Source organism: Schistocerca piceifrons, chromosome 1 (assembly GCF_021461385.2).
Source record: "Schistocerca piceifrons isolate TAMUIC-IGC-003096 chromosome 1, iqSchPice1.1, whole genome shotgun sequence".
Classification (NCBI taxonomy): Eukaryota; Metazoa; Arthropoda; class Insecta; order Orthoptera; family Acrididae; genus Schistocerca; species Schistocerca piceifrons.
Window position 1 is genome coordinate 372,891,710 of NC_060138.1, and position 26,417 is coordinate 372,918,126.

Consider the following 26,417-nt stretch of genomic DNA (forward strand, 5'->3'; position numbering starts at 1 on the left):
TGTGCCGGACGGAGGCGTGCTGCTCCCACGGCAATTACAGCTGCCGCTGGCGGCAAGGCGGCCTGGCTGCCGGTTGCTGCCTCGCCTCGGGGGCAGGTCCCGCCCCCAGCGCTGCTGGCCGCTCATTAGGGCCAACAGCGCCGCGCCGCGCCGAGAAAACCGACCGCCGCCGCTGTGACCGACCGGCCCATGCCGGCTAAGTGAGCTTTCGTGTCCGAGGAGCAGAGCGAGTAACGCACCGCCACTAGCCGTTCGGGACCCGCGCCCACTTTCTCACTGCAGTTAATGCGACCGCCTCTCTGTACCGGCAAGTCGTGAGACTGATTCACCGCCAAAATATATGGGCATGTCGGGGTGCTGCTCAGTACTAGGTTTTCGTGGAACAAACGATAACGCTGAACAACAAATTTGAAGCGAAAGTGTGTAAATTGCATGATTTTGAGTTAGTTATGTTTATTTCAATATAAAATGATACAAAATCATCATCTTCATATATATTTAGCTCTAGTTTTCTTTTTAAAAGTAATCTACATTTTTGTATAAATAACTCACTAACTAAATATGCATTCATGTTCCAAAATTCATAATAACAAATTTTAACTGAATAATTACTTGAATTATGTTATGTGTTATGCATTGATAAATTTCAGTGCCATTATGTAAGTACAAAAGTAAAATATTAAGAAAAAATGAAGATAATATTACATGAATGAAAATACTTTGTAAATCTACTTCGTACCAGAACTATGTAAAGCACAAAAGAAAATATATAAATTAACTGGTCACAAATGTATATAAAGGATTACGAATGTTAAATGTCCATATGTACAGTATATACAGTTACATATTTTGCTTAGAGATAAATTCAGAAGGTAACGGAGCCGTGGTGAGCTGGCGCCAGTATTATTTTCTTCATCTATCGTTGTGATCGATTGTGGTTGAGTTAAGATATCTTTGCTTTTCACGTGTCTTATGTTCCGGGTTGGCAGGAGGAGGGGATTGGGTTGTTAGCCATCGACGGATAACCTTCGAGATCTCGTGACATTCGTTGGGAGACGAGTGCCAACGGCTGCCGAACGAGCCTGATGACCGTTATATGTAATGGTGTGAAATTGGTCGGGCGTTTTGCCGACACGGGCTGCTTGGAGATACAAGTTCTGTGATTGGTTCAAATGTCTCTGAGCACTATGGGACTTAACAGCTGAGGTCATCAGTCCCCTAGAACTTAGAACTACTTAAACCTAACTAACCTAAGGACATCACATACGTCCATACCCGAGGCAGGATTCGAACCTGCGACTGTAGCGGTCGCGCGGTTCCAGACTGAAGCGCCTAGAACCGCTCGGCCACTCCGGCCGGCCGAGTTCTGTGACTTCGCTGGGAACCAACGTTGTAGTGAAGCGGTGAAGTTGCGAAACCCGCTCCCTCAAATTGTGTACGTTATATGAAGTAAGTGGTTGTAATTGTGTTTTGTTTACCAATGCGCTCAGAGGCATTTAAATTTTATTATTATGGTGAGACTTTTGTAGTCGAACGTGAAGATGATGTGGAAGAGTTCTGTTGGCCTAGTTAAATGGTGGCCATTATTTGAAAGTTTTGTCACAAGTTTTACAAGTACTTTGTGTTTCTTGTAACCAAATGATTTTATGTTGGCGTTTACAAAGCCTGCATTCTATTAATACAGTTGCCCATGTGTAAAATGCTTAAGGTCAAAGTTGCGAATTTGTCAGTAGTGTAACGTGTTCCTTTACACGCTTACCCATATATTGAGTCAAAGGTACTACCGAGTATTTCTATGTTTCAGAGTTATTGGAATGTCTTTGTGATTTGTCCTCCTTTCGCCAAGACGGGTTAAGCTGGTAGATATACAAATATATATTGTATGTAACCTGTTCTTATACGAATCTGTTTCTTTAAATATTAGCGACTGGCAACTGTCTAAATTGCATGGCATCTGCTGAGTTCCTTGCACAGCTCTTTCGAGTGGCCTTTTATTAACACGTCTGAGCACGTGAACATTCATTTTTAAAGATCAGTGTTTCTGCTGTAGTTTTTTTATGCAAGTGGTTCTATCATGTTATGTAATTTGATCTCAGCTTGGCACTAGTGCTGAAGTGCCATTAAGTCCCCCTTTATTGGGAAATACTATATGGGAGTTTGAATATCTGAAATTTTTCAGTAATTCTGTTTTCTTAATAACGGAAAATAAGCGAGGGGTATTAGTGCACGGCAACGTTAAGTTTTTTATAATTTTCTCTTAAGGGAATATTTATTTGAGTACTGAATACATTGGGTTTGTAACTATTTGCAAAGCTTTATCTAGTGGCCCGTCCACAATTTGTAATTGTCAAATCCCTTAAACGGCGTAATGTCAATAAACTGTCTTAATTATAAATTGTGACTACCAACCATGATTCCATCCAGCTTCCTCTTTTATGGTATCTATGATATGGTGGGTAAGTTTGGTACGAAAAGGGAGCCACGTACCAATAAAAGTTTTCACTTGGCTTGACGTTTGTACACATACTCGGGAACATCCCTTATTACAGTCCAGCAGCAATGTGCTAAAATAGTAGGGCTCCACTTTCCGGCATACCTCTTTTCAAGTGTAGCAATATCTTAATGAAATCGCTCCCCATGTTCATCACTTACTGCATCACAATCTTTGAGGAAGAAGTCAAGATGACTATGTAAGTAGCAGTCGCCGACTTGGTTAGTTGGCTCACGCCAGATCATGGGCACTGCAAAGGGCATTGAACGTCCTTTTCCTCGCATCCAGGTCCTGAGGTAGCTGGCGCAAGTGTTGCAGATCACATGTGGAGCCCAGGGTTTATCCTAATCACCTATTTTGCAAGCCGGCCGCGGTGGTCTAGCGGTTCTAGGCGCGCAGTCCGGAACCGCGCGACTGCTACGGTCGCAGGTTCGAATCCTGCCTCGGGCATGGATGTGTGTGATGTCCTTAGGTTAGTTAGGTTTAAGTAGTTCTAAGTTCTAGGGGACTAATGACCACAGCTGTTAAGTCCCATAGCACTCAGAGCCATTTTTTTTTTTAACCAACCTATTTTGCACACAAAATAACAACTGTAAGCTTTTTTAATCGATAGTATTATTTGCTGTTTTTGTGAAGCAAATGTCACGTCTCCAGACTCATAGCAAAATGCGTCAGCACTGTTAACACAAACTCGTGGCAATTTTGGTCACTTCAATAGCAGTCAACTTGAAAAACTGGTAGTTAATCTGGAAACAATTGTGCAAAACTTATTACGTACATTAAAAGAGTCATTGAAGTTGAAGAGGCGGGAGACACAAAGATCATTAAAATTGGTATCAAAATGTTTATATCCAAAATATTGCACCCAAGTAAGACCAGGGACAACAATATAATCCATTATTACTAGTTATTATAATTCTGACAAACCATTATAATATCTTATTTTAAACTTAACATAAAAATCCTTACATAACTATCTCACCTTTTTAAAATTGTGTAAAATGAAAACTAGAGATAATTTTGAATTGTCTTTATGATATTCGCCATCAGCATATAAGAACTGATAGAAATTGGCTATTTTCATTCGATTTACATTTTCATTGTGGCACAGTGTAATCACTTCTATATCAATACCTACGTCTATACACCGCAGACCACCTACAAAGCGTCAAGAAGGAAGGCTCAGGTCAATGACCTGTTTCTGCGGTGTGGGAGAGAGGATGTAGGCAATTTGTTACTGCACTCCTGCCTCCCCAAAAGTATGTCTTACCGTCATCATTACTGTTTACGAGCCATGGATGCAGGAAATTTTAACGAGGACACCAATATATTAAAATTTGTATTAAAATATTTCATTTAAGCTATTAACATGTATGCGTCACTTGAGCACAACTTTCCAACAACTGGCAGATCGGCATTAGTTCAAATAAACAAAAAAAAAGAAAAAAAACCAGCGCAGCACAAAGGAATTATCCGAATGGGAGAGAAATTGGTAAATATGACGTACTTGTACAGACAAACAGAAGAAGGGATGATTTATTCAAGAGAAAGAGCTTCACAGACTGAACAAGTCAGTAACGCGTTGGTCCAACTCTGGCCTCTATGCAAGCAGTTGGCACTGAGTTGTTGGATGTCCATTTGAGGGACATCGTGCCAAATCCCGAGCTAATTGGACGACCCTGCCCATAATGCTCCAAACTTTCTTAACTGGAGAGAGATCCAGTGACCTTGTTGGCGAAGGTAGGGTTTGGCAAGCACAAACACAAGCAGCAGAAAAACTCGCAGAGTGCGGATGGACATTGTCTTGCTGAAATGTAAACCCAGGATGGCTAGCTATGAAGGACAAAAAAACTGGGCGTACAATATCGTCGACGTACCGCTGTGCTGTGCATGTGACAACCGAAGGGTTCTGCTATGAAAACAAGTGACACACCTAACCGTCAGTCCTAATTGTCGGGCCCTATGGCGAGTAACATGTTGATACCCCACCGCTGTCTGGGGTGTCTCCAGACTCGTCTTTGCCCTGGAATCTCATTGATTGGAATAGAATTGCCTCCAGAGATAAGTCACGTTTCGAACTGAACCCCAGTGACCAGCAAAGACGTGTGTGGAGATGCTCTGGCCAGCGATGGGGTGTCAGTCAGTCTGACTGTCGCCCGCGACCCGGCTGCCAGGCGTGATGCTCTGGGATGCCATTCGTTTTCATGGCAGAACCCCTTCGGACCATCGGAAGTCATATGCGGCACCCTTACAGCACAGCAGTATGTCGACGATATTGTACGCCCAGTTTTGTTCCACTTTATTGCAAGCCAGTCTCTACTTACATTTCAGCAAGACAACGCCCGCCCGCACACGGTAAGTATACCTACTTCTAGTCTGCGTGTTTGCCAAACCCTACCTTGGCCATCAAGATCTCCCGGTCTCTCTGCAGTTGAGAACGTGTGGAGCATTATGGCCAAGGCCCTCCAACCAGCTCGGCATTTTGACAATCTAGTCCGCCAGTTGGACAGAATTTGGCCCTCAAGTGGACATCCAACAACTCTATAAATCAAAGATAAGCCAAATAGCTTTTTGCATAAGGGTCAGAATAAATTATGTCATTGTCTATGGAACTGCAACGATTTGTTTGTCTGTATATGTATGTGACATCTAACGTTTCCGTCTGATACCGAAAATTCCTTCGTAATACGTATTTTACATATCAGACTCGTCTTCGCATAGGCCACAATCCTCTAACGCATGCCTTCTTGCTCCGGCGAGAGGATCCTGCAGTGTGTGGTGGTTGTGTCGTACAGATAACTAAAGTGTGTCATATTTTCGGACCAGAGAGCAGCGGCAGATTTGTCAGCAGCTCTACCCTCTCTCTTAAGTGACACTGAAACGAATGCGGTTAGGCTTATAAGATTTTGTGAGGTATCGGACTTGTCCAAAAATTTTCGAAGACGATCTTAATGTGTTGACAGGGCGATCTGGCTCACCCACGTTTTTTGTGAATGGTCAGCAAGTCATATTTCCCGATGCTTTCTTTATTTCTGTTTAATCCCAGGCACAGCATCTTTCACCCTTCTCCATTGTATTAAGGCGTTTGAGATAGAGTGATTGTGTGGATCAAAGTGAGTGGGGTGGGAGTGAGTGAATGACAGTCGTTTTAAAGGTGTCCTTCCCACAGTGTGATAGAAATTTTATACGTTATATCCACATTCGTTTCTTTTAATATACATAATGGCTGTGATAACCTCGTCGTTTAGCGCACATGAGCTCCAAACACACACACACACACACACACACACACACACACACACTTATATGTCAGACGTACCTGTGTCATGCAGTGTGCACCACTGTTATCAGTACTTCACTTTCCCCTAGGCCGCAAACGACGGCTATGCGGCCGTAGAAATGGGGTAATCTTTCATCTATCGTTTCCGCCTGCGCCTGGAAAGCCAGTCTTCCTGTTATTTTTTACTGACTGGAACGTCGTTCCCCGTACGTCTTGCCTGTGTCAGATTTGTTCTGCATGTATGATCAGCCTATGTACAGACGTTTTCTCGGTTGTAATTTTTCGTGGCTGGCTATAACCAGTCAGGCCCCAATCCAAGCGACGTGGATGCTACATCAGAAAGCACCCTATCTTAAACGTAACTTGTAACTTCTTACCATTTTTTAAACTCATCAATTCTCACGGAACTGCTTTCATCCGAAAAATTTAGAAATTAATACAATAGGGTAAAGCTAACGAAAAGTCTGTCGCGCGCAGTCCGTGAGTGCGTTATTGGCCTGACTGTAAGTAGAATGCAGTTGTTCTTCGCCCGGCACTAGGACGACGACGCGGAGGAGGAGAGGGGTGGAGGATCCTTCGTTCCGATCGCCTTTTGTCCTCGGAAAAGCCACGCGCAGTCGTTTGACAGCTGGCTGAGTGGAGCTGAGCCTATCCTTGAGGGAGTGGAACCATGAAAAATGCAGTTCCTTATCTGGGATCGAACCCGACCCCTCCAGGGGCAGATCTTAGTGCTCTACCCGCCTTTCTTATTTATTCGTTGTATTTGGTAGTGGCGGACATCACGTGACATCCGTTGAAGTTCGTTGTTGATCCTTTCACTCAGTGTTTTTTCTTTTTTTTTTTTTTTTTTTTTAAATAGAGAGACCAACCATCTCTCCGACCTAACACGCTGAGCTACCGTGCCGGCGTCCCGTCGGACAACCATAGCCACGGAAATCAATACACATTTAAAACTATAAACGCTTTTATTAATATATAATTTTTTTAGAAAAATCTTTTAATACCTAAAACGAATTTACATAAGACAATTAAAATAAACAGCTAGTTTCAGTTCTAAATAACAACCATTTTCAGATCAAGCATATACAGTATGTAGGTAGTACACGAACTGGACATAACAGTAGGAATCGTCATGCCTTCGTATAGAAAACAATATGAATAAAAAGTTTTTGTACAGCAACAACAAGACTGAGCCACCAGACCGTACACAGTATCCTTAAGACGCAAAGGTTGAACTAACCGGATGTATCTGTGAAGATCACATCAGTTATTAACGTACAAACAGAAGATTTGAGAAAGGTTCAACACCCCGGTTGATAAGGTACTAGTCACTCATAAAACATAAAATGACCCGGACTGATTTAATTGACCCCATTCGAAGTCAAAAGATAACTGACCTCGAATGGGGTCCACCAGGTCACTCCGGGTGGACATGTTAATAGTTTATTTCGTACCGGCGAGTTACGTGATATAACGATGGTCATTTCATGATTATAATTAATTAGTGCTTTATTAACCAGAGTGTAGTATCTTTCTCAATTTCTATACCGTTGCTGTAGTTAAAGGGGCGGTGTGAAGGGGGGGCGGGGGTTGTGGATGTTGTCATCACCCTCTCCTCTTTTGTCCGTGTCTGGACGAAGGCTACTTCTGGTAGTTCTTTTTCCCTCTCCACTGTTCCACTCGTGATTAGTGCCTCCGTTTGAGTGTATAACTGGATAATTTTTCTCGTAATGACGATTTCGGCTGACCTCCTCGTAACGCATGCCCTCTGAATTTGAGCAGTAAACCTCTCCGTGATGCACGAGGCTCTGCTGTAGTGTCTGCCACTGGCTGACGGTTACTTAGCATCTCCGAAATACACTCACTCTTTGTAAATCACTACGTGACGAAACGCTTAGTATCTTTGCTATTTCTTTTATTAATCTGTTGATGTAGAGTGCTACAGAATCAGTCGAGCGAGTGTTTTGTAAGCACTTTAATTCATGGGTTAGTCGTTTAAGATTAATACGTTGAATGCCAGCCCGCCGTTTGCTTCATCTGAACTTAATATGACTGTTAAGTCTAAAAGCTATTTTGTCAGTAGATGGCGTTATTATTGTTCCGTGGTTGTATTATAAGATATGTTATAAGAGCAGCTACCACTAACTAACCTAACGACATGTATTTTTATCATATATTATTTTTATATATATGAAGATCATATCTATCCTTTTGGACATGTCCGAAAAAACAAATATCAAATGTGTGTGAAATCTTATGGGACTTAACTGCTAAGGTCATCAGTCCCTAAGCTTACACACTACTTGACCTAAATTATCCTAAGGACAAACACACACACCCATGCCCGAGGGAGGACTCGAACCTCCGCCAGGACCAGCCGCACAGTCCATGACTGCAGCACCCTAGACCGATCGGCTAATACCGCGCGGCCTCCGAAAGAACAAATACTGTCTTACCGGCCAATGCTCCTCTTCAGTGCAGATGCAGTCACATTGCCCGAACTCTTACGGGAATCGGTAGATTGACTCCCGCGAGTAATGAGCATAGCGAGCAGGGGCACTACAAATGTAGTGTGTGGAGAGAAAGCTGGAAGTGTGGGTCTCACGGGGAGGCTGCCAGAGACAAGTCCCTGCAGTCGCACTATCTATCCTCTGCAGCTCAGTTGGACAGAGCGTCTGCCATGTAAGCGGGAGGTTGATATTTATCAACGCCTGTAAGCAGCTAAAGGTCTGAATTTTAATGTAATTTTTTATATTATTTTGTTGTCATTATCAGCTTCGAACGTTTCGTTGGGCATCAGATGGCTGCGTTGCATTTCTGCTGTTGGTTACAATGGTGCCTGGGAAGGTATAGCAGTTTCTTTTAAGGTTTACGTTATCTTACTATCAGTGCATGTAAAAGAAGTGATTGTAATGTAAAATCGGGTTGTTCAATGCGTAAGTGCAAAATAACTCTGTACATTCGGAAGGTGACTAAAAATACACGCAATATAGTGATACGAGTATATTTATGCAGTACAATATTTCGTGTTACGAGGAAAAAACGCAAGGCTTCACCGCCTCAAATACGTAATTGGTTCCATTTATTCTTGAAGACTTAACACTAGCCAGCGATTCTGCATCAGCGGTAAGAAATAATGTTGTTTGTAGCAAACAGAAGTGTGCTGTGACCAGTGACGTTCTCAGTAGGTGTCAGTGATTCATTGGACGAAATGAGTATGGCTGGATTATTGACTAACATTGCTGTTCTATGCAATAAACTACCGGTCACAGATAATGACGGGGTAATATCTCCATACTGTTTCGTGGACTCAAGGAAGTTTCAATGTGGACAGGAGCACGACAACAGTCCAGAGGAATAATTCACCATGTCGTTTCACAGTATCGTATTCTGTCAAATAAACTAAATCCTAGGTACCAAGCGAGATGGAACTTTAAGAGACTGAACTCAGTTGAGCTCGCCCTTGACGGAACGTTATGTTATAGTCTTCTTTCGATCGTTAAATTCTAGGTCAAACGTATAGAAAGGGAGTGATGCGGAGAGAATAATTAAAAACTCTTTTAGAAAGGACTTATTCGTAATTTTACAGAGTCTATAAGCGAAGTGTAACGGCAAAGGAATCTTCTTTCAGGCTTTTCATGAAACACTGCGCAGCGTTTCTGATTTTTTCCGAACAAGCGTTAAGGAAGAGGAAGGACAACGGGACTGGAACTTGTGTTACTTTTGAAGTGATGTTCTAGTACGCCTGAAGATGTATGGACATCATCTGTGGCCTTAAATGAGAGTTATTCGAAGAATAAGAGTGTTGCTAGAAGGAAATTTTTATATTTACCAACTGCGGTCAAACATAAATGTGGCAGGAAGAGAGCTCCATAGCACCGTAAGCAATTGCCGTCATTGAGATGGCTTGCTGGCACGCACCATTTACTCTCGTATACCGCCTCTTCAAAGGGCCAAATACGTTTAGGTGCACAGTGGCAAAACCGAAAGCAATACAAATTACCAGTAATTTACACTCCTGGAAATGGAAAAAAGAACACATTGACACCGGTGTGTCAGACCCACCATACTTGCTCCGGACACTGCGAGAGGGCTGTACAAGCAATGATCACACGCACGGCACAGCGGACACACCAGGAACCGCGGTGTTGGCCGTCAAATGGCGCTAGCTGCGCAGCATTTGTGCACCGCCGCCGTCAGTGTCAGCCAGTTTGCCGTGGCATACGGAGGTCCATCGCAGTCTTTAACACTGGTAGCATGCCGCGACAGCGTGGACGTGAACCGTATGTGCAGTTGACGGACTTTGAGCGAGGGCGTATAGTGGGCATGCGGGAGGCCGCGTGGACGTACCGCCGAATTGCTCAACACGTGGGGCGTGAGGTCTCCACAGTACATCGATGTTGTCGCCAGTGGTCGGCGGAAGGTGCACGTGCCCGTCGACCTGGGACCGGACCGCAGCGACGCACGGATGCACGCCAAGACCGTAGGATCCTACGCAGTGCCGTAGGGGATCGTACCGCCACTTCCCAGCAAATTAAGGACACTGTTGCTCCTGGGGTATCGGCGAGGACCATTCGCAACCGTCTCCATGAAGCTGGGCTACGGTCCCGCACACCGTTAGGCCGTCTTCCGCTCACGCCCCAACATCGTGCAGCCCGCCTCCAGTGGTGTCGCGACAGGCGTGAATGGAGGGACGATTGGAGACGTGTCGTCTTCAGCGATGAGAGTCGCTTCTGCCTTGGTGCCAATGATGGTCGTATGCGTGTTTGGCGCCGTGCAGGTGAGCGCCACAATCAGGACTGCATACGACCAAGGCACACTGGGCCAACACTCGGCATCATGGTGTGGGGAGCGATCTCCTACACTGGCCATACACCACTGGTGATCGTCGAGGGGACACTGAATAGTGCACGGTACATCCAAACCGTCATCGAACCCATCGTTCTACCATTCCTAGACCGGCAAGGGAACTTGCTGTTCCAACAGGACAATGCACGTCCGCATGTATCCTGTGCCACCCAACGTGCTCTAGAAGGTGTAAGTCAACTACCCTGGCCAGCAAGATCTCCGGATCTGTCCCCCATTGAGCATGTTTGGGACTGGATGAAGCGTCGTCTCACGCGGTCTGCACGTCCAGCACGAAAGCTGGTCCAACTGAGGCGCCAGGTGGAAATGGCATGGCAAGCCGTTCCACAGGACTACATCCAGCATCTCTACGATCGTCTCCATGGGAGAAAAGCAGCCTGCATTGCTGCGAAAGGTGGATATACACTGTACTAGTGCCGACATTGTGCGTGCTCTGTTGCCTGTGTCTATGTGCCTGTGGTTCTGTCAGTGTGATCATGTGATGTATCTGACCCCAGGAATGTGTCAATAAAGTTTCCCCTTCCTGGGACAATGAATTCACGGTGTTCTTATTTCAATTTCCAGGAGTGTACAATCATTTATTAAAAGAGACTTCATTACGTTCTGCCTTCGCTACTAAAAACACTTTACATAGCCATACACAGACACAGACACATACACACACACACACACACACACACACACACACACACACACACACACACATACTGACGCACGCACGCATACGTATCCGCTGCCGTATTTGCATTGAAGCGTCAAAGAAACTGGTATAGACGCGCGAATTCAAATACAGAGATATATAAACAGGCAGAATACGGTGCTGCGGTCGGCAGTTGTTAGATCGGTTACTGCTGCTGCAATGGCAGGTTATCAAGATTTAAGTGAGTTTGAACGTGACAGTCGGCACACGAGCGATGGGACACAACATCGCCGAGATAGCGAAGAATTGGGGATTTTCCCACACGACAGTTTCACGAGTGTATCGTGAATATCAGGAATCCGGTAAAATATCGAATCTCCGACATCGCTGCGGCCGGAAAAAGATCGAACAAGAACGGGACAAACTGAAGAGAATCGTTCAACGTGACAGAAGTGCAACCCTTCCGCAAACTGCTGCAGATTTCAATGATGAGCCATCAACAACTGTCAGCGTGCGAACCTTCAACATCATTGATACGGGATTTCGGAGCCGAAGGTCAACTCGTGTACCCTTGACGGCTGTGCGACACAAATCTTTACGCCCGCCAACACCGACACCGGCCTGTCGATGAGTGGAAACATGTTGCCTGGTCGGACGAGTCCCGTTTGAAATTGTATCGAGCGGATGGACGTGTACTGGTATGGAGACAACCTCATGAATCCATGGACCTGCATGTCGGCAGAGTACTGTTCAAGCTGGTGGGCTCTGTAATGGTGTAGCCTGTCCGCAGTTTGAGTGATAAGGGCCCCTGATACGTCTAGATACGATTCTGACGGATGACACGTAAGTAAGCATCCTGTCTGATCACCTGCATCCATTCATGTCCATTGAACATTCCGACGGACTTGGGAAATTCCAGCAGGACAATGCGATACCCTGCACGTTCAGAATATCTATAGAGTGGCTCCAGGAACACTCTCCTGAGTTTAAACACTTCTGATGGCCACTAAACTCCCCAGATTATTGATCATATCTGGGATGCCTTGCAACGTGCTGTCCAGAAAAATCTCTCCTCGTATTCTGACGGATTTATGGGCAGCCACGCAGGATTCATGGTGTCATTTCCCTCCATCACTACTTCAGACATTAATTGAGTCGATGTCACGTTGTGTTGAGGCACATCTGCGAGCTCGCGGGGGGTCTACACGATATTAGGCAGGTGTAGGAGTTTCTTTGGCTCTTCAGTGTAGTTTCCTGTGGTGCTGCAACTGTAGAATGTTTGCATGTCATGTCCATCGAAATTTATATGGTCATTCTCATTAAAGCTTTATGTTATTCAACCTCACGAGCAAGCCGCCCCCGTAATGAGGGAGTTTTCCTCGTGAGCCGGTACAATTAATGTAATACGCCATTATTTCTTCATCAGACACTACGCAACGTAAGTGAGCCGCTGCGATTTTTCGTTTTGCTTTATTCCTTTCCGCAGACTGCTACGACTCAAGAAAGACGTCTTTTAGTTACGCGTCCGTGGTTTCCTTTGCTCCGGATAACAAAGTGTGAACAGGTCGTTGCTTCCTGCCTCTCTTGCACTTAATTAAACGATGGAGTCCGTTAAATTGCGACTAAGTCGCAGTTTCATTCTCCTTGAAAAAGCCCCTCCCTCCGCTCTGTAGCAACGAGCTGCCCCATTAGCATCCGAGCGAATCGCCCCCGATCCTTGGACTCGTTCTCGAAGCACTGTCTCCCTCCCCTCCCGTCTCCACCACCCTAATGGTTTGCTGCGTCAACCACTTTACAAACTTCTCTGTCAATAACTTTAAACGATGTTTGCATAAGCAAAAACAACTCATTAACAAGTCATACGCTAATGGAAAAGCAATAGAAAACTCCTCCGTGGATAGCAGAGGAGCCGGGCGGTTCCCACAAATGGCACCAGATCGAGGACTTCCAACTGGCGCACCGCAGTAGGCCAGGCGGAAACAACATAAAAAAATATAAGCGTCTGAGGGAGAGAAAACTGCGAAATGGTTTCCTTGTAGAAAACGAAAAATTCTGGCAGAGTGAATCATCAATAGTCTTGCAGCCAACGTGTTAGAATCAGTCTCTGCACGAGAGAACTACACTGGTCAACGCCGTTTTTATAATTTTAGATAACATTATTTTTCTAATTTTAATAACATTTTTGTCACGAGAAATGTGACTGGTGTTCTTAGCTAAGTCGTAGTTATCGAATTCGCAAATGAAATCTGTTTTTGCTTATCGGGCTCAGTTTTCGTGATGCGATACCTTTCATCCATAAAATAAATTTAAATGCAGCATGTTGGTCACTTTGGTATTGCTTAGTTAATTTGCTTTTATTAATTTTTTGCGTTTCTAATTGTTGGTAAACGATCGAAATATATACAAGGAATTCCGTAAATGATCCTCAGTTCTGACGTTCCCCGCCAGGAAGCGAAAGACATCGATGAATCACGCTCACGCTGCATCGCATTTCGTTGTGTTTGTTGAATTAGTGTCAGTAATCAGACAGCTCTGACCTTGCGAAACGAGTTTCTGTAGTACCGTAAGGGATTGCGTTTTGTGTGAATTCAGTAGACGAAGTGCCTCGTACCTGTATAAATAAACCAAATTCTTTTTGTGATACATACCTGTGGTGAGTTAACTCTGAAATCGCAAAAATGAAAAGTTAATCCTCTTGTAAAAAAAAGAGTGCTATGAACTTTATTTTGGGAGCAAGGTTGGCGACCATAACAAAAGACTTGGCATCCCACATATTCTGTTTGACAAGCGTTACGCTCCTGACAGGCCGGTTAAAAGGATCACGTCACGTGTCCTTCGTTCCCTCCATGATTTGGAAGACACCAACTGATCGTACAACGGACTGTCATATCTGACTGACAAAAATAGCTGGTCTCATCCCTAAAACAAAGAAAATTGTTCAGTATCATAATTTACCATCTGCTTTAAGACCTATATGCTGGACTTTACAAAACGACGTCCCTGAGACAAATTAGGGAAGGACGGGAAAGGAAGTCGACCATGCCGTTTCAAAGGAACCATCCCGGCATTTGCCTGGAGCGATTTAGGGAAATCGCGGAAAACCTAATTCAGGATGGCCGGACGCGGAATTGAACCGTAGTCCTCCCGAATGCCAGTCCAGTGTGCTAACCACTGCGCCACCTCGCTCGGTATATCGCAGGATATCAGGAAGAAAGTGTTACTGGGTATGCTTATTCACTTTTCTTTACTCTTACGTGCCCATTTCTTTGTTTAATTTGTATACTGATACAGTCTTTTTTGCTATCGTTTTGCAGGACAGATATAACGCTATAAGAGCACATATACTTTTGTAAGCATTCGCAGAAACCATTATCACATCGACACTGAGGCTGAGACAGAAATTCTGAAATTATATCTGGATTCAGGGACGAATTATCTTCCAGGAACAGCATTTTCTGAAGCTAATTCTGATTTTTTATGTAGATAAATGTAATTTGTTGCTATTAACAGACTAAGAGCAGGTAATATGATCAGTAATGAAATTAGACTGTTACTGAAGTAAATATCCTCTCAGAGCTGTGATTCCTATATCGAAGACGGTATTGTACATAAGCTAGTAAAATATGAGAAGTACAATCATCCAAGAACAGTTACAAAGTAGAATGTTTTTGAAATTAAGGATTTTTTTATTCCACCCGTCTTTGTAAAAGGGAACTTTCAAATTTGAAGTTTGTTATTTCTTTGTTTGATTACACATCGTCCATCCAAAAAGTTCCAAGACTGATTTTATTCCCGCCGAATAAGTAACGTTAGTTCAGTTAACTACAGTGACAGCTTGATCTAACAAATGTAAACTACAGATGTGCATTTGGCCTGCCAAATGCGAGCAGTCCGCAGCTCGTGGTCGTGCGGTAGCGTTCTCGCTTCCCACGCCCGGGTTCCCGGGTTCGATTCCCGGCGGGGTCAGGGATTTTCTCTGCCTCGTGATGACTGGGTGTTGTGTGATGTCCTTAGGTTAGTTGGGTTTAAGTAGTTCTAAGTTCTAGGGGACTGATGACCATAGATGTTAAGTCCCATAGTGCTCAGAGCCATTTTTGAACTGCGAGCAGGCAGTGGTAAGTAATGGACGTACGATCGTAGTGTGTCAATGTTTTTGTGTCACAAATTGCAAAGGAGCAACATCTGCAAATCAAGGGTTCAACACATTCTCCAAAATATTTTGAAAAAGAGAAAAAGGTCTGCAAATGCTGGCTGGAACATATTGACTCCCGAACGAAAGCGACGAAACGTAGGCGCCTGGTGTGACTTGACTGAAATACAAAGCGCAGACCTCCCCTCGGGCATGTGTGTGTGTGTGTGTTGTTCTGAGCCGGCCGAAGTGGCCGTGCGGTTAAAGGCGCTGCAGTCTGGAACCGCAAGACCGCTACGGTCGCAGGTTCGAATCCTGCCTCGGGCATGGATGTTTGTGATGTCCTTAGGTTAGTTACGTTTAACTAGTTTTAAGTTCTAGGGGACTAATGACCTCAGCAGTTGAGTCCCATAGTGCTCAGAGCCATTTGAACCATTTTTGTTGTTCTGAGCATAAGTTAGTTTAAGTAGTTTGTAAGTCTAGGGACCGATGACCTCAGCAGTTTGGTCTCTTAGGAATTCACACACACTTGAACATTTTTGAGCAAAGCGCAGACAATTATTTTCTGGAGAAAAGTATAACGGGTGACGAGACTTGGTCTTACAAGCGCGAACCTGCTACAAAACGATAAACTGCAAAATGGGTCTGTGATGATTCGCCAAGGCAGATGAAGTAGTGAATGTGATGAACTAGTTGAAGAACATCTCAAAAAAGGACTTTTCTAACATTTTTACATAGTTGTATGAACGTTCCGTACCTTCTTCTCAAGTGGGGGAAGATTATGTAGAATACGTAAAGCATTAAAACCAACGTAACCTTTCTCAATTTCTTATTAATCCAGTCTCGAAGCTTTCTGGACTGACGATATATAATGAACTCAGACAGATTACCTTTGCCTGAAAACAATAAAAAATAGAATCAATGCCACTTTATCTTAACCAAGCGTTATTTCAGACGCAAATGTTCACTATCTACATTATTTTTAACTTGTGACAGCTAACTTATTTCAAATAAGCCGTATTGGAACTGTCGACGAATTTCAAAGTTTTAGTGAGGTGTCCAGAGGAATACATACTCCTCGACAAACAATGTAGAGATTTATCGTACGAAATTCAATTAGTGTGCGACATACTCGACCAGTTAAAGACCTCTGGGTAGCCTTGGGCACCGTAAGACAGTTTCTGTATTAGTAAATAGCTCGACGAAAATGTAATCATTATATCTGCTTCGTGTCGACGCTGCTCTAATCTCGCCAGACAGCGGTGGGAGATTGTAGCGGTGCTCAGATTTCCTGTTATGTGAAACCACCGAAATGAGAGGACAGAAATGCTGTAAAAATTCACGTGCTCTGTGAGCAGACATTTACTCCACGCGATCAAATAGTTTTTATAAAAGAAGTCATCGCAAAATCCTTTGGCCTTTCAAGTATCCTGGTAGAGATTTCCCAGTGAGGGGAAAAGGGGGAGGGATGAAGGAGAGGTAGGGGGTCATGCGCGTCATGCCTCTTCCCCAATACGAAAAGCACTGTGCAGTATACATACTAATCACCGATGTAAAATAATTATAATTATATTGAGACATTTATATATTTTATTGTTATTAAAATTCTGGGTAGCTGTGGTGCGTTAAATGCGGAGTTAATGGCAAATTATATTTGGGAGGGTGGGGGAGGCAGACGGTGAAAAACTGCGTCCCCCATCCACGTGTGGTTGTACGCTGTCAAGTACTAGAACAAAGGTTGCCAGAAAGACAGAATTCCTTCATTACTTCCGTTTCGTCAGAATTTCTGTTGTTTCTTTTTAAATTTGTTTCATCCATTAGATATAGCTGCTAAAACCTGTTACTGTAAGCACAATGGATTTATGAAATAACTTTTTCTGCTGCCAGCCAAGATTTTCTTTTAATAATGTTTGGCACGACTCGATTAGGGAAGTGATTCGCATTATCAGGATAGTTTCCCGTGTATTACGGCTTTTATTCATGTTGTTTTGGATGTATACGCCTTATGACGGAGTAATGAAGCAGCTCACGCATCGAAAACTTCAATTGTAAGTGTTACATAATAGGAAAAACGCACATATAAATCCGAATCATTTCCCGAAATTCGTAGTGCAAGAAATAAATAAAAGAATACCAGATAGTTGCGATCGTGGACATTTGCGGTCGGCAGGGTTTGCCGGACATTTGCGGTCACTCCCTTCTCCTGGTAGTTTGAGTAGCGATCACACGGGCAAAATGAAAATACTGATACAATTATCGATAGGGCCCCAATACATAAATGGATTTTAGATACAGTATCCGGAAATCGATATATTTAAAACTTCTGGGAAGCGAAAGCAATACCTTCGACTATATGAATATGTAATTAGTTCTTCCAAGCATAAATATAGCCATATCGTTTCTCCGTCTGTACGGTAGCTTTTTTCCACACTAACTGACTGCGATAGAAATAGCCCATCGCCATGGGAAGAACAAGAAAGGAAAGATATAAAAGAAATTTGAATGTTCGCTGACAATTTGGATGCTGCGATTGTGCCCATTTTAATTACAATGACTAACAGTCCAAAAAACAATAAGGAAAGAAGAAATGAGTGGCTGATTGGATGAAAAAAAAAACGACGAAGTCTATATTAGTTTCATTCACTAAAATCCGATTTCCCTTGAGGCCAAAAACTCATTAATAAAGTGACTAAATAGGAAATTACGGTCGAAGAAACTTAGATGTAACTGTTATTTCTGGTGACGGGACGGTCATTTGAGTGATGTTTAATGTTGGCTTCGTTAAGCCAAATCCCACTGATTACTGATAAAACGATATTGAACTGACCAGCGTGGCGTTATCCTTTCGGAGCAGGTAAAACAGCATGTGTTCCAGGTCGCAAGTGTCCACGTTCGCAATTGTTCGAACATCCTCGTGACAGTCAACAGAAAAACTATTTCATTAAGAAACTCAGAGTATTCTTTTATAGAGTTCCTGCCACACGAATTTTGTTGATGATAAAAAAAAAAGTCACACTAGCGAGATTGCACCCACTGTCGCCCGCAGCTCATAGCTCTTTGCCTCAGCCACACAGTTGTCAAGCATTACGATCAGTACGGGAAACATGTGCGAAAGCGTTTTCCCATCCATCCATCAACAGCTGTGGTAGACTGCAGCTGCTTGCTGTACCCTCTCCGTGTTGTTTAGTGGAGGGTCTGGGAAGGCGATTGGCGGGAATATGACATGGGCGAACCCTTTGTTAATCCTCAGCTTCGCTCCGCTTATGTCAGCGTGGGGGCTTATACTTCAGCTTTATCGCGTTTACGTTTATTTTTGTTCTCTATTTTTTAAATATTTCAGAGAGTATCCGAAATATGATCTTAGTGGTGACTATCTTATCTTATGCACATGCAATATCTCATTATTCATAGTAATTATACGGCGTAAGGGGAAACAAAGAACACTCTTTCGGGGCACAAGGCAGCTTAGTTCTTCCAAGAGGGTGTCCAGGCGGATAAACGTTGGGCATCTTCTGAAACTAAACTTGTTATTTTGTTCGCATGGCTTTCCCTCTCATATGGGACAGTTAAAACAGGTCAATAAATAAACTCGCTGATGCCCCAGTTTTATTCACAAAAACTGTTCTCTTCGCAAGGAAATCAGTTTAAATTTATAATACACGTCATTGTTTAATTAATGTACACGGTAGCTAATTATGTAAAAGGTTGATTAAAAGTAAGCTGGATTATAAGTAATGAGGGAAACACATATAGGTTTGGCACAAGTGCTCTTTGCAACTGATAACACATCTACCATGCATCGAGATAATCACACGGATAAAATGTAATGTTTCTCGAGTATCAGAAAGTTATTTTTCAGTATCACACTGTAGCATGCTAGAGAAAAATCAATTGCGTGCGGTATGCTAAGCTACCCTTTCAGTTGGCAGAGGACTGATAGTATTGTCACACTGTTCGCCCTAGGATGGGCTAAAACATCCATTCAATGGTAGCCATTGTGGTAGAATGTTATCATCCAGATAGACTGTAGTGACTGTGGATTCTGTTGGAAACAAAATAATGAGTGCGGCTCCATGGTGAGAGAATGGACAATGTTATCACAGGCAAAGAATCATCCACATAAGCATACACATGCACAAGTACGCAGACACACGGACAGGCATACACACACACACACACACACACACACACACACACACACACACACATACTGGCAATGTTGATGATACTGATTATTGTGCACAATTTGTTATGCAAAAGGTAAATTTTCTGCCCAGTAAAATTGCAGCATCAGAAAGGAATCATAGGACTAAATTTTACTTATTTTTCGTGTAGAGTACAGTCAAAATTTTGATTTTCGTTGTATACATGTTCGAAACTTAATACACAAAGCTACTACCACTGGCGATAGCAACGGCTCTAAGCCGTCTGGACATTGAGTCCAACTGTACTTGCATGAACTGGAGTAACTATTTTTACATTAAATATGACGACCTATTTCGGCCCTCAAGGCCATTATCCTGTGGTTATATGTCAGACGTCTTGAGAGCACACAGAAGGATGATCAATACTGCAGTTGTGGAACATGCATCACGATGCTCCATATGCTAAACAGGGAACTAATCTTTCTGTGCGAGCGTTCGTAAATCCTGTGTGCATTGTGTGCCTGTCTCTAGAGGAGATGTTTTCAATGGGGTTGACGTCTGGAGACCCTGCTGGAACATAGTTTATATCTACATCTAAATATATACTCTGTAAACCACTGTGAAGTGTGTGGCTGACGACTCAAATTGCACCTGTTATTACCTTTTTTTCCATTCCATTCATGTGTGGAGCGCGAAAAGAATGATTGTTTCAATGCCTCCGAGGTGGCGCAGTGGTTAGACACTGGACTCGCATTCGGGAGGACGACGGTTCAATCCCGCGTCCGGCCATCCTGATTTAGGTTTTCCGTGATTTCCCTAAATCACTCCAGGCAAATGCCGGGATGGTTCCTCTGAAAGGGCACGGCCGACTTCCTTCCCCATCCTTCCCTAATCCGATGAGACCGATGACCACGCTGTCTGGTCTCCTTCCCCAAAACCAACCAACCAATGCCTCCATGCAAGCTGTAATCAATCTGATCTTGTCCTCGCAGTCTTTATGGAAGTGATACGTAGGGGTTGTAGTATATTACTAGAAGCATTATTTAAAGCTGATTTTTGAAACTTTGTAAATAGGTTTTCTCGGAAGATTTTATGTCTATATTCAAGAGTCAGCCAGTTCAGTTTCTTCAGGAATTCTGTGACGCTTTCTCACAGATCTAACAAACCTGTGGCAAATAGTATTGCCCTTCTCTGTATATGTTCAATATGCCGTATTAGTCCTATTTGGTACGTGTCCCATACACTTGAGCTATATTGTAGGATGAGTCGCACGAATTATTTTAAACAATTTTCTTTGTAGGCTGATTGAATTTCCTCAGTGCTCTACCAATAAACCAAAGTCTATCACCTGATTTAGCCACGACTGAGCCTATTCGATCATTGCCTTCCATATCTCGACAAATGTGTTGTACCCACTTATTTGTATGAGTTGACCGATTCTAGTTGTGACCTATCGATATTATAAACAGAGGGTATTACACTTTTCTTATTGTGAAGTGCACAGTTTTACATTCCTGTACATTTACAGCAATTTGCCAGTCTTTGCACCACATCGAAGTCTTATCAAGCTCTGACAATATTTAAGCAGCTTCTTTCTGAAAGTATTTCACTATATATAACTGCTTCATCTACAAGAAGTCTGAGGTCCTACTGATATTGCCCACAAGATATTAAGATACAACATGAGCAACTGCTATCCCAACACACTTCCCTGCAGCACGTCCGAAGTTCGTTCTACATCTGTCGAAGGCTCTTCTCAGAAGATAAGATGCTGCTACCAAAAAGTCCTCGTCAATCCAGCCAGTAATTGTGGTAGATAAGGACAACAAGCGGTCAGGGACAACACGAAAGTTTTACGTAGGAACCCATGTCCGGAAACGTCATACAACGACGCTACACAGCGTCAAAGTTACAGGTGCCTGCATCTGTAAGTTTATGTATATGCAGGGCAATTCCATTATGATGGTACAACCGTCCTAGGATGATGGAAAAGGATAAATTTATCAATTTTCGGTAAGGGTCATTTTCGGGAAGGGTCCCTGTTCCGGAAACTGAGTCGGAAGCTATAAGCGAAAACCGCTATTATACCTCTGACAGAATACATGTACTGGTACTGCTGTTGCTAAGAATGTAGGGTAGGCAACCTTTGGAGGTGGTAGTATGGACAAAATCAAGAAAACATTTCTAGTAAACATGGGCTGTAAACAAGGGCTCCAAACTGCATACCTCCAAAATGCGTATCTCAGCACCTATGAGCACATGTTCATCTTCGCTACTGAATAAACGCTCATAGCTCTTAAGGCATCGATACATGTATTCCTGCCGGCCGGTGTGGCCGTGCGGTTCTAGGCGCAGGTTCGAATCCTGCCTCGGGCATGGATGTGTGTGATGTCCTTAGGTTAGTTAGGTTTAAGTAGTTCTATGTTCTAGCGGATTGATGACCTCAGATGTTAAGTCCCACAGTGCTCAGAGCCATCTGAACCATGTATTCCTTAAAGTCTGTAACATCATCATGGAATCATTCTATATATACATACATTTACAGGCACCGGCGCCTATAACTTCGACAGTCTGTAGCGTCGTTGGATGACGTGTCCCGTGCGGCTGCTACGGTTACAGATTCGAATCCTGCCTCGGGCATGGATGTGTGTATGTACTTAGGTTAGTTATTTTTAAGTAGTTCTAAGTCTAGGGTTCAAATGGCTCTGAGCACTATGGGACTCAACTGCTGAGGTCATTAGTCCCCTAGAACTTAGAACTAGTTCAACCTAACTAACCTAAGGACATCACAAACATCCATGCCCGAGGCAGGATTCGAACCTGCGACCGTAGCGGACTTGCGGTTCCAGACTGCAGCGCCTTTAACCGCACGGCCACTTCGTAAGTCTAGGGGACTGTGACCTCAGATGTTAAGTCCCATAGTGCTTAGAGCCATCTGAAACACATGAACGTGTCCGGATTTGAGTTCCAAAGTAAAATATGATATACTAGGTCCCTTCTGCAACCTCTAGAAATGTGTTACATGAATGTGAAATACCTTGTATTTTCTTATGTGAAGAAAACTGATGACGTTAGGACCTAATACCAGCGGTTGCTTAGAACTGATAATCCTTGTCTTATGCAAGCGTATCGTACGCTTCATGATATGCATGCTGCACGTATGGTGTTGCAGTTTTAATGTCCAGAAGTATACTTTCATTTCGAGAAGATGTTTGCGTTGTTGCTGTCCTAGAATTTGTTCCCGCTTGGTGGCGCTGAAAGTAGCCCGTGAGTCACGTTATTCTGCGCAGAAACGTGAGACTGTCACGTCGCCAAAATTGCTCCCGCGTGTCCGAAGAAGAATGGGTGAGTCATCGCGAGTGGGAGCGCGGATTTCCGCGTATCTGACTGTACCAGCGAGGCCTTACAGCTTCCTGTCGGCAGCAGCGGCTGCACGTTTCCAATAAGGCCCGCCAGCCGAGAGCCAGCGCTGCAAAGAGAGCCCGTCCGCCGGAAGCTCTCAGCAGCGCCGACCGCCGGATGGCTGGCTGGGGTTCGGCCGCCTTGCGAAACAGCCGGGGGCAGGGTTCGCACGTCGCCTCGCTCACGCCAGGTCCAGACCTGCCCTCTCTCGTCCCTCGTTAGGATTCGCTACGGCATTAGCCGCGTCCTGCTCGCTGCGGTCCATTCAGCGCCGAGACTTCCCCGATTACGCCGTTTCCTGTTAATAGTGATATCATGATGAGAGGCTCGCTAATGGTGGTTTTGGAGGGCCCTGCTAAACTAGAATATCCTTACTGCGTTCGATGTTCGTGTCAGACACGTAGAAAGATTCTGCTAGTGAGTCGAAGAGTGAGTTCATCCGTGTGTCTGCTATTGTGTGTGTGTGTGTGTGTGTGTGTGTGTGTGTGTGCGTGTGTGTGTGTGCGAGCGTGTTTGGTTGGCTGAGTAACATACTATTTCCACGCTGCGCCTCTCTGCTCGTCAGGTGGCTACGCACCGAGGTGATAATAGTCATTGGATAGTGATATGCACATACACAGACGGCGGTAGTATCGCATAGCCGGCCGGAGTGGCCAAGCGGTTCTAGGCGCTACAGTCTGGAACCGTGCCACGGCTACGGTCGCAGGTTCGAATCCTGCCACGATCATGGGTGTGTATGATGTCCTTAGGTTAGTTAGGTTTAAGTAGTTCTAAGTTCTAGGGGACTGATGACCTCAGAAGTTAAGTCCCATAGTGCACAGAGCCATTTTTTAGTATCGCATACACAAGGTTTAAAAGGGCAGTGCATTGGCGCATCTGTCATTTGTACTCGGGTGATTCGTGTGGAAAAGTCTCCAATGTGATTATGGACGCACGACGGGAATTAACAGAGTTTCCACGCTGAATGGTAGTTGCAGCTATACGCATAGAATATCCAGTTTCGGAAAACATTAGGAAATCCAATATTCCGAGATCCACAGTGTCAAAAGTGCGCAGAGAATACCAAATTTGAGGCATTACCTCTGACCATGGACAACGTGGCGGCTGACGGTCTTCACTTGACGACCGAGAGCAGCGTCGTTTGCTTAGAGTTGTGACTGCCAACAGACAAGCAACACTTCCTGAAATTACCACAGAAAACATTGTGCGACACACGACGAACGTATCCGCTAGGACAGTGCGGTGAAATTTTGCCTTAATAGATTGTGGCAGCAGACTACCGACTCGAGAGCCTATGCTAGCAGCACTTCATCCCCTGCAGCGCCTTTCCTGGGCCTCTGTTCATGTCGATTGGACCCTAGAAGACTGTAAAACCATTACCTGGCCAAATGAGCCCCGACTGCAGGTGATGAGAGTTGATGGTAGTGTTCCAGTGTGGCACATATCCCATGAAGTATTGGACCCAAGTTGTCAACAAAGCGCTGCGCAAGCTGGTGGTGGTCTCAAAATGTTGTGGACTGTGTTTACATGGAATGGGTCCTCTGGCCAAACTGAACCGATCATTGACTGGAAATGGTTATGTTCGGCTAGTTTGGAGACCATCTGTAGGTATTCTTGAACTTCATGTTCCCAAACAACTATGGAATTTTCAGCTTGCCATGATTGTTCGCGATTGGTTTGAAGAACGTTCTGGACAGCTGGGCGACTGATTTGACCGCCCAGATCATCAGACATGAATCCCTTCGAACACAATCGACAGGTCAGTTCGTGCACAAAATGCTGCACCAGCAACACGTCAGCAGTTATGGACGGGTATAAAGGCCGCATGGCTCAATATTTCTGCAGGGTACTTCCAGCGGCTTCGTGAGACCACGCCCCGTTCAGTTGCTGCACTGCGCCGGGCAAAAGAAGATCCGACACGATATTAGGAGTTATCTCATGACTTTTGTCTCCTCAGCGTAGGTCCAGCGGAGGCAGTGTCCGGGGCAAGGAGATGTTGTCCAGCCAGTAGATGATGGGCTGCTTCTTGTGCGTTTTGGCCATCGTCTACATCGCAATTACAAATCCCATCATGTCCCATGTTCTCCCATTCTCCTTGGAGAAAACATTCTACAAATATTACGAGAAAGTAGCACGTTTCATAAGCTGTACTAGCTGAAGCCTTGCATTCCGGTCCTAATTCCGACTGGCTAAAAGGCCTTAAATGATTTCGCGGGGCGTTTAGGAGCTCCTGAATTCGGGGAGTCGGCAGGCAGTCTTGTGGGGCGTAGTAGTATAGGGGGCAGTCAAAAGGAAACGAGACATATTGAATAAAGGAAATAAAGTGTTTATCGTCTCAGTTATAATCGCCATATATTTTAATATATTTACCCCACTGCGAGACAAGACGGTCAGCGCCTCCGTGGAAAAAAAGTTTGTTGTTGCCTACGAAATTATGATTGTACCTAGACGGGCACCTCTTCACCCAAAGCAAATCTATGGCCACGGAAATCTTTCTTCAGGGCTCCAAAAAATTGGAAATCGAGTGGGGAGAGATCGGAATTGTATGCTGGATGTGCAAGAGCTCCCCAGCGTAGCTTCTACAGTGTACTCGAAACAAGCTTGGCAACATGTGGGCAGCACATACATGTTTACTGTTCAGATATCAAATTAATATACCTCTAAATTGATGACTGAATAACAAAAAAAATGTGTGTGAAATCTTATGGGACTTCACTGCTAAGGTCATCAGTCCCTAAGCTTACACACTACTTAACCTAAATCATCCTAAGGACAAACACACACACCCATGCCCGAGGGAGGACTCGAACCTCCGCCGGGACCAGCCACATAGTTCATGACTGCAGGGCCTCAGACCGCTTGGCTAATCCCGCGCGGCGCTGAATAACACTCAATCGATAAAATAAGAGCCGGCCGAAGTGTCCGTGCGGTTAAAGGCGCTGCAGTCTGGAACCGCAAGACCGCTACGGTCGCAGGTTCGAATCCTGCCTCGGGCATGGATGTTTGTGATGTTCTTAGGTTAGTTAGGTTTAACTAGTTCTAAGTTCTAGGGGACTAATGACCTCAGCAGTTGAGTCCCATAGTGCTCAGAGCCATTTTTTGATAAAATAAGTTTATGTTCCTCCTGAAATATATTTATTAAGTCATCATGTGTTTGAATGCGTCTTGTGGAATACGAGAACCCACCAATAGTTACTTGCATGTAATAAGGAACTGATTTACATAACAGCAGCTGCACCCTTAACTTTCAAGGAAAGTGGAAACATATTCACCGACCCCATGTCATACTGAGTCAGTGGATAGGGCAGCACTGTGTGGTGGATACCCATTTCCCCATGTAGACAGATAGAGTGGAGGGGGAAATGGACAGAGAAAAGGGAGAAGCAGGGGTAGGAGGAGGTGGAGAAGGCAGAAGGAGATGGAGAGGAGGAGATGACAGGAGGGTGGAAGGGTTGGACAGAGAG